This window comes from Acinonyx jubatus, chromosome D3 (genome assembly GCF_027475565.1).
Source record: "Acinonyx jubatus isolate Ajub_Pintada_27869175 chromosome D3, VMU_Ajub_asm_v1.0, whole genome shotgun sequence".
NCBI classification, from domain to species: Eukaryota; Metazoa; Chordata; class Mammalia; order Carnivora; family Felidae; genus Acinonyx; species Acinonyx jubatus.
This window is the reverse complement of record NC_069392.1, coordinates 8,600,649-8,613,331: the sequence shown is the minus strand read 5'-3', so window position 1 is coordinate 8,613,331 and position 12,683 is coordinate 8,600,649. Positions and strand designations below refer to the sequence as shown.

Sequence of the window (12,683 nt, the reverse complement as noted above, 5' to 3'; positions counted from 1 at the left end):
TAGACTCTGAAAAGATAAATTGAAAGAAAATTTTTTTATTTCATTCTTAATCACAATTGCTGTCAATGGGATGTTGGGGCACTGCGTGAATTCTCAAACCTTGGCAGCAGATTGGGCAACACCTTCTTTCCCGTTCCAGGTTGACTTTCAAGTAACAATTGCTTTTTATTACAACAACCACGGAAAACCCACCTTACAAAGATATGGCGGCATGGAAAGGAATGTCGTGCAATCTAATGCTGAAACTGCATTGAGCTACCTTAAGCTAGTAGTTCAAGAGGCATCGGGGAGATGTCAACTATCACTGTATTTGCCTTGAAAATGTAAAATATTACATGGTGCCCCTATGAGTTTACTGCAGAACCCCCAGGTGCCTTGGCACACAATTTGAAAATTGCTGCTCTAAACCATACACTAAGGCAGTAGCCATTCAGATCAGGGTAGAGTCAGATGTTTTCATGCTGAGGGATGTTGAAAAAATAATCAGAGAAAACTTGTTTGCAAAGAGAAGAGGAAGAATCAAAATATAGACATGCCAAGAGGCCATAGAAGGAGCAAAAAAGAAAGGGCAATCGCCTGATGCAGCCAGTACGGCCTTCAGTTGAATTCCATGATCTCACCCCAGAATCCATGTCTGACCTTGAGCTCCTGATCTGTTGCCTTAAACTAGCCCCTCCCAGACTCAGGGAGTGGTAGCAGCTCCATCCTTTCAATTGCTCAGGCCAAAACTTGGGATCATCCTGACTCTCTTGTCCTCTTGGATCACCCGTGACTCTCTTATTCTCTCACATCCCACACCTAATCCAATCCGTTAGCAAATTCTGCCATCTCTTGCCTCCAACACATATCCAGAATCGGACTACTTCTCCCTATGTCTATACTGTTGACCCAGCCACCATCACCTCTCATCTGGAAACGCTGTGACCTCCTCACTGCTTCTACCTGGTCTGTTCTTAGCCCAGCAGCCAGAGGGATCCTCTTAAAACATAAGTCAATTCTAGACTCTAAATCCTTTGATGGCCCATATCTTGCTCAGGGTCAAAGCCAAAGCCTGTAATATGACTGTGCAGCCCTATAGGAATTAGTCTCAGGCACCTCTCACCGCAACATCCACTGCTCTGGCTCTCACTCCCTTCATTCCAGCCATCCCAGCCTCTTCACTGTTCTTCAAACATGTCAAGCACAGTCCTTCCTCAGGGACTTTGAACTGGCTGTTTCCACTGCCTGGAACATCGTCCCCCAGATACCCTCATGGTTTGCTCCCTCACTTGCCTCAGTCTTGGCTCAAATGTCACTCTGCCAGTGAGTTCTTTGCTGACCACGTGTATGAAACAGAAACAGCACCGCCTTCCTCACAGCACTCCCTGGCCACTCACTTCTGGGAGGGATCACTGAGCTGTAGGACCTGACAGACTCAAATGAACTCACATCCAAAGAAGTATAAATTAAAGAATTCGTTAAAAAAAAAAAAAACAGTTACTGAGAAAACTATGCATTAGACATGGAGGCAGCATTGAGGATAAAGTGGCTGCTTCAGTTTAAAGCTGGCCATCTCAATTCACCCAGTCAATATCTTGGACCATGTTCCCGAGATATGGCCACCCTGAGCGTGACAGACATCCGTTGTGGATCACAGCAATCCTCCTTCCTGAGATGTGGCCTCAGAACTCCTTTTCACAGATAGCACTTTAAGAAGCCACTACTCATCACCCATCAGCCTGAGAAGTGCAAGAGGATTTCTTTCCCTGTTCTAGCACTTTCTACACGGCAGTCTACTCTGTGCCCCCACAGCATTCATCAAGAGGCCTCATTCTTGTCCAGAAACTTTTTCCTCCTGTTAAAAAGAAACCGCTGACGCGAGATGTTTGTGGAAAGTAGATAAACACTCAAATGCTGTCTTTGGTTGCTCCTCAGAAGGTCCTGGTGTTCTAAGAAGAAAAGGAAAAAATGAATAAAATAATTTCCTGTTTGGGGAGCAATTACTTGCATCAAAACCATATTTTAAAGCCCACTCTTTCCTCTGAAGAGATTAATGTTTTGCATTAAGGCCCTAACACAACACATTCTGACTCCCAAGATTTTTTGGCAGAACAGAAAATCCTGATGGCTCTTTTTGTTCGAATGGTTTATTTTCTTCTCTTTGTGGATCTCTGTTTCTTTGCCTTTTTCTCAGCGTTTCTCTTATTCTCTGTCTCTCTATTCTCTGCTCCATTTGTGTGTTTGCCTCTCGCCATCTCAATCTCTTTGTCCCTCTCCAGCTCTGTCCCTACTTCCTCCTTGGACAGGCAGCCCATCTCTTCATGAGAATCTGTCATTTGGAGTATGTCTGAGTGTCTGTGTCCGTGTCGCTTCCATCTCTGTGTGTGGGTCTCTCTGCTCCCAACCTTTGTCTCTTTCTCTCTCTTACCCTGTACATCCGGGTCTGACTTTCTCTGAGTGAGTCTCTCTATCTCATCTATCTTTCTATCTCTTCCTGTGTTTGTGTCTCTGCCTCTGTGTGAATTTCTCTGTCTCTGTGTTTATCTCTCTCTGTCTCTCTGCTTGGGTCTCCTCTCCCTCACTCTCTTTCCCCCCACTTCCCCCTGTTCTGCTTCTCTCCTGTTGTCTTTCTTTCTGTCTCTGTACGTTTGTGTCTAAGTCTATCTCTCAGTCTGTCTCTCTCTCTCTCTCTCTCTCTCTCTGTGCTTCCCCCCCCTTGCCTCCAATCTACCCATGTTTCTCTTTTCATCTTTCCAATTTCCTCCTCTAGAGCCCTAAGGTTGAGTCCAAACAGCAAGACGGTGACTGTAAAGTGAAAAGTCACCCAGAGGTTTCCAGGCCGCCAGATGTACAACATATTTAGACAGAACAGCTGGATAATTTAACAACTTCCTTGTTCCCCATCCCCCAAATGTCAGCTTCCAGGGTGTCTCAGACATGTGCCTACGTGAGGACATATGCGTGTGTGCGCCCGTGCAGTCCCTCCTGAGATTCTGTGCAAAAGTCACTGTTCTCTCAAAACCCCACATGCATCCTTTAATGTACTCAGGTTTGGATTTCTCTCCCTACAACTTCCTCCTTCCCCCTCCTCTTAGGTAGTCTGGCTTAGAAGCCTGGTGCTACTTAAGCATCCCAAAGACCTTCCACCTACATCCTGTGATCTTCATCGTGACCTCATGAGTGAGGTGTTTGGGAAGATAAAAAGAGGTAGCAAAGGTCTAAAGGAAGCTGGCAAGACAACCTTCAAATGCAGGGTGCTGCATTTTCTTGGCCCCAGTTTACAGATGACAAAACTGACAGGCCCACTCTGGGGTCCAGAAACTCAACAGAACTAGCACTTGAAACCAGAACTCTTAGCTCCCAGCATGCAACTCACCTCCCAGCATCACAGACCAGCAAAACTGGGAAAGACCTTACAGATGGGGCAGGGTGGTGCAGTGGGCATTGCCTCAGGCTCTTCCATCTGGCAGACAGCCCTGAATTCAAATCCCTCCTCTGGGCCTTAGTAGCCGTGTGGCCTCGGGGAAGCTGCTTCACACCTCTTAGCCTCTGTTTCCTCATTTGGAGAAGGGAAATAATAATAGCATCTGCCTCAGAGAGATGTTGTGAATAGCCAACGAAATAAAACACGTGAGGTTCCTGGGCGATAGTAAGTACGCAAACACGTACATTGCTGTTGTTAATATTAGAATTAGTATTAGTATAAAACTGAGACCCAAGTTCACACAAACTAGGTAATGGCAGATCCAGACTCCTCATCCGGATCCCCCTTCAGTGTGTCTTCACTGAGAGAGTTTCCTGCTACCTTCTCCCAACCAAAAACCATGAAAACATTTTTTGAGTACTTTCTCTGTCAGGCATGATCACAACACCCTACCGTGTTCACGCATTTAATCCTCAAAACGACCCAGGGGCATATGTCCCCTGATTTTCCCCATTTTATTAAGAAACTGAGGCCCAGAGAGCATAAGAAACGTGCCCCAGGGGTGCCTGGGTGGCTCAGTCAGTTGGGCCTCCAACTTCGGCTCAGGTCACGATCTCACAGCTCGTGAGTTCGAGCCCCATGTGGGGCTCTGTGCTGACAGCTCAGAGCCTGGAGCCTGCTTCGGATTCTGTGTCTCCCTCTCTCTCTGCCCCCCCCCCAAATAAATATTAAAAGAAAGAAAGAAAGAAAGAAAGAAAGAAAGAAAGAAAGAAAGAAAGAAAAGGAAGGAAGGAAGGAAGGAAGAAGGAAGGAAGGAAGGAAGGAAGGAAGGAAGGAAGGAAGGAAGGAAGGAAGGAAGGAGAAAGAAAGAAAGAAAAAGAAAGAAAGAAAGAAAGAAAAGAAAAGAAAAGAAAAGAAAAGAAAAGAAAAGAAAAGAAAAGAAAAGAAAAGAAAAGAAAAGAAACTTGCCCCAGGTCACCCAGCGGGTAGATGGCAGGGCTGGCTGCAAATGCAGGCAGCTGGTACCAAGGTCCATTTTGTAGTCTCCACACTTGCCCTGTTTTCTGTTCAAATTCTTGGAGATTGACTCCAAATCATGGTTACACTCCTTTACCTTTCTTTCTCTCTCATTTTTTGCTTAAATAAGTAACACATGAATGCATTCTCAATGGAAAAATTCAGGGGCATTACTACAAAGTCTGCTTTGACGTTCCTCTCAACAATTTGGTAAGAATCTTACGGACGTTTTCCTGTACATTTACATATGCACTTGCTGCTGCATCAGACCCTTTCTGCTGGGCCTCTAGAAGACAGTAGTTGAGGCAGCAACCCTGAGATTGGAGGAAGCTGGTGGGGGCTGGAGATGTCCTCACTTTCTGTTTCCTAGAGATCGGTGACCTAAGAATATGCTGAAAGCTTCCAGCAGATAGACTCAGCCAAGGTCCCAGCAATTTGGATGTACAATAATGTTTCTTTGGCTATGCACAGAGACAAAACCAGGGAAGGATAAGTTTATCTTGTTCATACAGAGGCCACTCTCCACATGTGGTTCTGAGCCCTTGAATGTGGCTGGTCCAAACCGAGGTGTGCTGTCAGTATAAAATACACAATGGATTTTGAAGCCTAATGCATTAAAAAATGGGGGGGGGGGTAAAAAATATTTCATGAATATTTTTCTTTATATTGATTACATGCTGAAATGACACTTTGGATATATTGGGCTAAATTAAAATTAATTTCACTTGTTCTTGGGACTCCCGGCTGGCTTGGGAGGAAGACCATGTGACTTTTGATCTCAGGGTCATGAGTTTGAGCCCCACATTGGGTGTAGAGCTTACTTAAATGAATAAATAAAAAAAAACTTTAAAAACTTTTTAAAAATTAGTTTTACTTGTTCTTTTCACGTTTTTGGTGTAGCTACTGGAAAAACACAAATTCCACATGTGGCTCACATTCTATTTCTAATGGGTGGTACTATTCTAAACAGTTGCTCAAGGAGACACTCTATTTTTTAAAAATTCGCTGAGAAAAGTAATAATCATTCGATTGTATTGAGTGCTCAGGGCCAAGCAGCAGGCTAACCACTTCCCGTCGTCATCTCATCCATCCCCTGACATAGCTGTATACAGCAAGCACTACTGTGACCTTCATTTTACACAGGGAAAAACTGAGGCTCAGAGAGGTGAAGTTATTCGCCCAAGGTCACATAGGCAGCAAGCAAGCAGCAAAGCAGCCATCTGAACCCATCACTTATGGGATTAACCCTGTACAGCGACAGATCAAAAAGCCATTCATGGGGACTCACCTCATTGTCAAGTGTGGTCAGAGGAGACTTTGAAAAGTTTGCTGGCATCGGGTAAAGGTCAAAAGCCCCAAGAGAAATGCAAGCCCATCTCATAAACAGCCTTTTAAAGAGGGATTTTGTGTAATGAATTTGGGAGCCAGAGGAGAAACCGACCAGACCACACCCCTTTCTCTGCTCTACCCATTGCAAGGCCCAGCCCCAGCTTTAAATTAATCTGGGGCATATATTGGAAGAGTAGTGGTTTGATTTATTAACCAGTTTGGGGCACCTCACCAACAGACTTGGTGAAACCCTCTTCAGAAAGTTTTCCCCAAGGGGCACTTGGGTGGCTCAGTCAGTTAAGCATCTGACTCTTGATTTCCACTCAGGTCATGATCTCACAGTCCGTGAGCTCGAGCCTCGCATTGGGCTCTGGACTGACAGTGTGGGGCCTGCTTGGGATTTTCTCTCCTTCTCTCTCTGTCTTTCCCCTGCTTGCGTGTGCTCTCTCTCTCTCTGTCTCTCAAAATAAATAAATAAACTTAAAAAAAAAAAAGTTTTCCCCAATGTTGTGCTCCCTTCTTCCTTTAGTAATAAGACCACACAAGGCCAACCAGAATAGAGATTATACTTCATCATAGCCTCATTGCAGCAAGATATAACCATATGATTACCTTCCAGCCAATAGGATGCAAATAGAAGTTGTATGTATAAGTTCTAGGAAGTATGCTTAAAAGTATGAGACATACCTTTCATTTCCCTTTTATAAGGTCTCCATGGTTAGAATGCAGATGTTATGGCAGGTGCTATAGCAGCCATACTGTATCACGAAAAGGGAGGTATGTGCTGGAAACAGAAGAAAAACAAGATGGAAGGAGCCTGGGTACCTAATGATTATAGAGCTGCCACTTAGCCCAAGGCTGCCTATTTGTACATTTATATAAAAGAGAAATACATTTCTATATTATTTCAGTAACTACTAGTTGGTATCTCATTATGGAAGCAACTAAACTTGTAGACCAGTGGGACTGTTGGGAGAGCTTGGTGGGAGTGTTAGACTGCCTCAGATGCCACTAAAGGCATTAGAAGCGAGATGGCACCTATAGAAATTGAAGGGTTAATATCTCAGGACCATTAACCACCATATAGAATAAGCAATGAGAGGAGTTATCTCAATGGTTAAGCAAATGGTTCTATAAACTGGGGTCAAGCTCTCCAAGCCTTGGCCTTCTTATCTGTAAAATGAGTTGATAATGCGAATGAATGGGATCAAATCATAAAAAGGTATTGCTGTGGGGATATAATGAAACACAGTCCTTAACATGCTGCCCGGCCCATAGGAAGTGCACAATATATGTTTGTTGCTGTTGTTATTTCTTGCTATGACCGGCCTGGCTGGTCTTCTAGCTCTCCCGCTGCTGAAATGCCTTTCCCCAGCTTGTCCGACAGGAGGTTGAAACAGTGACAGCCTATTCATCCCTCCCAGGTGGTACAAGGCCCTGCAGAAGAGGTTTTCAAAGACAACATTCTCTTAACACATGAAGCAGAGACCATCACGTCCTATGCTCCAAGCCTTCCATCATGGCTGTATGTGACTTTTTGAGGTGTCTTTCTTGAGGGGGTTGGATGGTATTTTAAGTGATGGGAGAGAAGTTAATATTGGTGACCAAAAAGGCAGGAGATTGTATTATTGTTCTCCACTTTTCACCCCTTCCCACCTTCCCTATAAAAGGATTGCCCGTCACTGCCCCCACTGACTTGGCCAATTGGATTTGAGGGGGACTGCTGCACATCACCTCCAAGAGAGAGTTTTAAAGGGCATTGCTAGAGTTTTCTCCTTCTTTCTTGTACTTCCCTTCCGCCCCAGGAATGGACATGTCCTTTAGGGCACAGAACAAGAAGGCCCATGGGGCAGAGCCCAGCAGAAGCACAAACATTAACGAGAACAAGAAATGTGTGTGTGTTGCAAGCCGCCGAAATCTTGGGGCTATTTGTTATGCAGCAGTGCTGACTCACACATTCTCCCTCAGCTTCTAAGAAGTGTTGAGAGCTTGGGAGGAAGGTAGACCTTGCCTCAAATCCCAGCTCTGCCAAATATCTAAGGCTGGGCGTCGTTGGACAAATAAGTCACTTGGCTTCTTAGGGCCCCATTTTCCTCATCCGTAATAGGAAAATAATAAGAGTGCTTATACTTCATAGGGTTGTGGTGAGGATAAGATGACATGAGGTACACTAAGGACTTGGTGTTGAGAAAGGGCTCTGTTCAGAGGAGAGAGAAAGGTCTGAGGCGTGGTCTTTTATCTCAGGTGGAAGGACCAGTTCAGCTGAACTTTCACTTATTTATTTATTTTTAAGATAATAAATAAAAACACTGGGATCAAGACCTGAGCTGAGATCAAGAGTCTGATGCCTAACTGCCTGAGCTCAGCTGACATTTCAGATCCCAGGCCTGACCAATGCCTGATCCTGGACCTCAGACTGGGGTAGTAACCTCTCTGAGTCAGGCTCTGGCAAAGTACCCCTAAATAACTTGGCAAAAAAACTATGTAAAATTTAGGGGCACTTGGGTGGCTCAGTTGGTTAAGTATCCAACTTCTGCTCAGATCATGATCTCACGGTTCGTGAGTTCGAGCCCCACATGGCGCTCGCTGCTGTCAGCACAGAGCCTGCTTCAAACCCTCTGCCCGCCTCTCTCCTCCTCCCCAGCTCACATGTGCCCTCCCTCTCTCTCTCTCAAAAATAAAAAAGAAACATTTTTTAAAAACATATGCAAAATTTTCGTTGACAAGAACCCCACAACAGTCTCTAGTTTAAGCTGCCTTCGTTTCCTTCCTCCACACACTCCTCTTCCAGCCTCCGGCCTTTTGGAAGAAACCCTCCCCCTCAAACCCCACAAAAGCAGAAAACCCAGAACTGGAGGTACTCTGGCTTGAACTCTGCAAATTCACATCAAATGGCAAATTCATTTGTGCTGATCTTATCAATAGATGCCCTTCCTGTTAGGCTGTCTGGAAAGAGAAATTGGTCCACTAGTCAACGTTTGCCTGCTCTTGGCTGGACTGTATGACCGTGAAGTTTCAGGCGAGTTTTTATGGTGTGGTAGCGGCTCATCTAAGAGGTCTGTGCCCACGTAACATCGCACTCAGGCAGACATTCGCACATGCATACACGACAACATACACACTTGCACTTGAGAGCTTCCCTTGGCAACTTCCAGTTAACACCATTCTCTCCCCACACCACGCCCAGAGCATCAACAGTAATAAAGTAAGGGGCTCCTGGGTGGCTCCGTCGGTTGTGCGTCCAACTCTTGATTTCAGCTCCGGTTATGATCTCATGGTTTGTGACATACCGAGCTCTGTGTGAGGCTACATGCTGACGGGGCAAAGCCTGCTTGGGGTTCTGTCTCTCCCTCTCTCTCTGCCCCTCCCCTACTCTCCCACTGTCTCAAAATAAAGAACCGTTTAAAAAATAATAATAAAATAAAATACAAAGTGGGAAAGGATTGATTTTGATTTAGCCAGTTCCCTGTTTAGGCGACTTCCGGGTTTTTTTCTAAGTTGCTGGTTTTGTTTGCACTTACAAACAACATCGATATGTCCAGGCAGCGTGTAATGGTTAGGACTTTAGATACTACTTGGTTTGAGTTTCCTGTAAAGAGACTCAGAGACAAGGGCTCTACTGCAAATTACTTATTTGAGAGGTGATTCCAGGACATATGAGGAAGGGAGTAGGAAAGGGAGACAGGGAGAGGAGGGAAGTTAATACAAAGGGACATTTTACCAAGCAAATTACCACCGTGGGCAGCTGGAGCTCACTCCTGCTGGGGAGGACTGGGAACCATAGAACATACCTCAGAGTTGTCCTGGAGGCAAGGGAGCTGGGTATTTATCTTCCAGAGCAAGAACTCCTGTCAGTCATCCGTTGAGGGATGCTCCCAGAAAACGTGAACTCCCTGGCACTTCTGGTTCGCCCCCACACTTGCCAAGCCAGCCCTGGTGGACAGAGCCAAGTCCAAGTATGGGCGGTTAGGAGGTCCGGGACTCCAGGGAGGCGGGTGAGGTGACAAGGTTGCAAAATGTCCTCACTCTTGGGGTTGTGCAAGTGTGGCACGGGAGGTTTGAAGAATCAGATGGGCTTGCACAGAAAGGTGGCTGCTGAAAGGATGTCGGGGACGCACGGACAGCGTGTCCTACGGGCTCAGCAGCCAGACTGAGTTTGAATCCTGGGTTTGAATCCCAGCTCAGCCACTCAAGGGCTACGTACTTAACTTCCCTGTGAGTCAGCTTCCACATCTGTAAACTGGGATAATTACAGTACTTACCTCGTAGGACTGTTTGGGAGGATTACACAGGATAATTCACATAAAACGCTTAGAACAGAGTTGGGCACAAAATAAGCCTCTCGTAAGTGTAATATCTGATAACATTGCAATGAATATTCCAGCACACAGTTCCTGACATAGCTTCTTCAGAATCAAGGAAGCAAGATCACCTAATAGTTAAGAAAAGGACCTTTTGAGTCAAGCAAACGAGGGTTCAAGTCCATGATCCACCACTTAACTGTGTGACTTCAGGCAAGTCACTTAACCTCTCTGGGCCTCAGAGCGCAGATGTTTAAAATCATTACTAATGGGGCACCTGGGGGGCGCAGTTGGTTAAGCATCCGACTTCAGCCCAGGTCACGATCTTGCAATTCGTGGGTCTGATCCCCATGTTGGGCTCTGTGCTGACAGCTCAGAGTCTGGAGCCTGCTTCCTATTCTGTGTCTCCCTCTCTCTCTGCCCCTCCCTGGCTCATGCTCTGTCTCCCTCTCTCTCAAAAATAAATAAACATTAAAATCATTACTAAAAAATAGCACACTTTACCACAACTAAAAAACAATTCTAATAAATAAAAAGATGCATGCAAGGTGCTTCCGTAAGCATTGTGCCTGATTTGAAGTCAAGGGTGCGATAAATCTCAGGTGTGGTTGTTGCATGTTCAGTTTTCCATACAAGCAGGAAGTTGCTGCTGTGGAAGACACAATTCACTCAGCAATATTTACTGCACACCTGCCAGTTGCAAGACACTAAGATGGGAAGTGAGGGCTATTAGAAAGAAGAGTTAACACTCCACCTTGGCCCTTTTGGTGCACTGGAGTGTCTGTGCTCCTACTTTAATAGAATCACACATTCATGCCCTTTGCTTTGTTCTTTCCTCGAACGGGCAGAGTAAACTTTCCAGCAGCCTTGAGATCTTAAGCCAATTCAGAAGAGGACAGAGGGAAAAGCCAGAAAAGTTTGGTCTCTGATAACTTTGCAAATCCCCCCCACAAGCCCTGAGCTGCCCACCCGTGAACCTGGTTTTATATGAGAGACAAAGTAGTATATGCTTGAGTTTCTGTTCTATGCAGCCACAATGAATTCTATGGTACCCATCTTTCTTTGTCTTTTATTTTTTATGCTCTGGGCACATGGGGGGGGGGGGGGGCGGGCGGGGAGGAACTGTGTTACCTGGAGGTCACCGGAGAAAGTTCTCAAGCCTTGCAAGGAGGAGACAGTTACCAGGCTGACTCCTGATGAGTTTGGCTGTCCTGCCGGGCTCCTGGAGTCCAGCCCTCCTCTTATCTCTGTCACCTGTCAGAGGCCTCCACCCCTGTTCTGCTCTAACCCGGGTGCCTCCTGCCTTCTCTAAAAACAAGCAGCGGATACATCCGTCAATGTCAGATCACCCCTGAGGCTGCCGAAGATGAACAGGGGTTGGAACTGCCCCCCCCCCCCCCCCCCACCAACTCGGCCTTCTTCCCTCTCTTCTCTTCCCTGTGCTCACCAGCACACACACCTGTCCATCTTCCTGCCAGGCCCATTAATTGAGCAGCTGGGCCTTTATATTCCAACTGTTGCATTTTTTTGGCAAGAGACGTCAGAAACTGCTGGACAATTTTCAGAAATAATTTTCTGACTCAGCCAAGGACAACCGGGTTAGAACTTGGGAGAAAGGAGGCCAGCCACTATCTTCAAATTCGACCACCATTTACTGATCACCTCACCCACCCCCTCCCATCTTTTCACCCTTCTTTAGGGAAGGACACCTCGATTTTCTGCAGGACATCCTCCTCCTCCTACCAGTGGTTCACTTTTCCTGCGTGCTGGCAACTGCACTTCCAGGGCCCAGGATGGTCATGTGACCCAACCCTGGCCAATCAGAGCCTCACATGCCACTGGCCACAGTGATTGCCAACCCAGTTTGGATCACTGAAAAGTCAGAGGAAGACTTTGGTTCCATCTGTTGACTGAGAGTTGGCTCCCTTCTCCACTGGTCTTGGACTTGTGAGAGTGGGAGCTGGTAGCAGCCATCTTTCCACCCACTGGGCAGCATCTGATGAAGGGAGTGGAGTTAGCACAAAAGGAAGCTAAACTGAGTGCGTAGATGAGAGTGTGTAGATGAGATGGAGCCCAGCCCTGTTAGCATCATTTGAGCTCCTGGATCAAGCCACATCTGAATGTTTCTTTTTCTTTTTTTTTTAACGTTTTATTTATTTTATCTTTTGAGACAGCGTGAGCAGGAAAGGGGCAGAGAGAGAGGGAGACACAGAATCCAAAGCAGGCTTCAGGCTCTGAGCTGTCAGCACAGAGCCCGATGTGGGGCTTGAGCCCACTAATGTGAGATCATGACCTGATCTGAAGTTGGTCGCTCAACTGACTGAGCCACCCAGGCCTCTCCTGAATGTTTTTTAATTATGCGTGCACTCTTCGTTCATGTAAGCATTTAACTTTTTTGCTTAAGCCACTTGACTTGGGTTTTTGGATTCTTCAAGTAAAAGTCCCAATTGTCTATCCCCCTTCCCTCATTACATCACTCTATAACATTCTATATAGTTTACTTATCTTGTCTATTGTCCCCAACCTTCCCCCAAGTGCTGCATAAAGGTAATAATTTATATCTTTTTGGAATGGGGAAGGGGTTCTGTTTTGCTTACTGCCATAGCCCTAGAATCCAAAACAGCAGACATAGC

General features: G+C 45.9%; 1 long non-coding RNA gene across 1 annotated transcript; it reads right to left on the bottom strand.

Annotated features, from left to right (window-relative positions):
• Window positions 1-19: 19 nt before the first annotated feature.
• LOC128312434 (uncharacterized) lies at window positions 20-11,336 on the bottom strand. Its single transcript, XR_008291755.1, has 6 exons — window positions 11,182-11,336; window positions 10,012-10,181; window positions 9,541-9,682; window positions 6,437-6,533; window positions 3,356-3,535; window positions 20-1,928 (listed from the first exon to the last, which is right to left on the bottom strand). It is a non-coding gene; the product is annotated as an uncharacterized LOC128312434 (long non-coding RNA).
• Window positions 11,337-12,683: the final 1,347 nt, after the last annotated feature.